Source organism: Polyodon spathula, unplaced genomic scaffold (genome assembly GCF_017654505.1).
Source record: "Polyodon spathula isolate WHYD16114869_AA unplaced genomic scaffold, ASM1765450v1 scaffolds_297, whole genome shotgun sequence".
NCBI classification, from domain to species: Eukaryota; Metazoa; Chordata; class Actinopteri; order Acipenseriformes; family Polyodontidae; genus Polyodon; species Polyodon spathula.
The window spans coordinates 1-1000 of NW_024471790.1; the positions used below are offsets into that span (position 1 = coordinate 1).

Here is a 1000-nt window from a genome sequence, read left to right on the forward strand (position 1 = left end):
ATGAAAATTGTGATATTGTTTCAGACAGTTGTTGCCTTTGGTTTCATTCCTCCTTTTTGTCCCTCATTACCAGTAAAAGCAGGTGAAAAAAAAAGTATTGTCCTTCGAGTTTCAGAATTGCCTTTGGTTTCATTCCTCCTTTTTGTCCCTCATTACCAGTAAAAGCAGGTGAAAAAAAAAGTATTGTCCTTCGAGCCGGAATTGAACCAGCGACCTAAGGATGCCCATGTGTTTCACTACAGTCCTCCGCTCTACCAGCTGAGCTATCGAAGGAAAGCTGAAAAATGTCCTGCTTGAGGACAATAGACAGTCAAGAAAAAGGCAGTCAAGAAAAAAGAAGCAGCATCCATTGGAGAATGCAAGCATCGCTCCTGCTGCTTCCCGCATGCTAAGCGAGCGCTCTACCATTTGAGCTAATTCCCCGCACTTGGCCAGTTATGATACATAGCTGCCCAGAGCCAGATGAAAAATATTTTCTTATTACTGAAGAAGAAGAAGAAGAAGAAGAAGAAGAAGAAGAAGAAGAAGATGATGATGGTGATGGTGATGATATTGTTTCAGACAGTTGTTGCCTTTGGTTTCATTCCTTCTTTTTGTCCCTCATTACCAGTAAAAGCAGATGGAAAAACAAAAGTATGGTCCTTTAAGTCTGTTACAGTACAGTCCTCCGCTCTAACAGCTGAACTAATGCAAGAGAGCATGCTCCTTGAGGACAATACACACTTCAGAAAAAAACTGGAAAAAAAAACGCATCCATTGGAGAATGCGGGCATCGATCCCGCTACTTCTCGCATGCTAAGCGAGCGCTCTACCATTTGAGCTAATTCCCCACACTTGGCCAGTTATGATACATAGCTGCCCAGAGCCAGATGAAAAATATTTTCTTATTACTAAAGAAGAAGAAGAAGAAGAAGAAGAAGAAGAAGAAGAAGAAGAAGAAGAAGAAGAAGATGATGATGATGATGAAAATTGTGATATTGTTTCAGACAGTTGTTGCCTT

The 1000-nt window shown here is 40.9% G+C and overlaps 1 non-coding gene across 1 annotated transcript; it reads right to left on the reverse strand.

Moving 5' to 3' along the window:
• Window positions 1–186: 186 nt before the first annotated feature.
• Window positions 187–273, reverse strand: trnay-gua. Its single transcript is given in 2 exon segments — window positions 187–222; window positions 237–273. It is a non-coding gene; the product is annotated as a tRNA-Tyr (tRNA).
• Between the last annotated feature and the right edge of the window lie 727 nt (window positions 274–1000).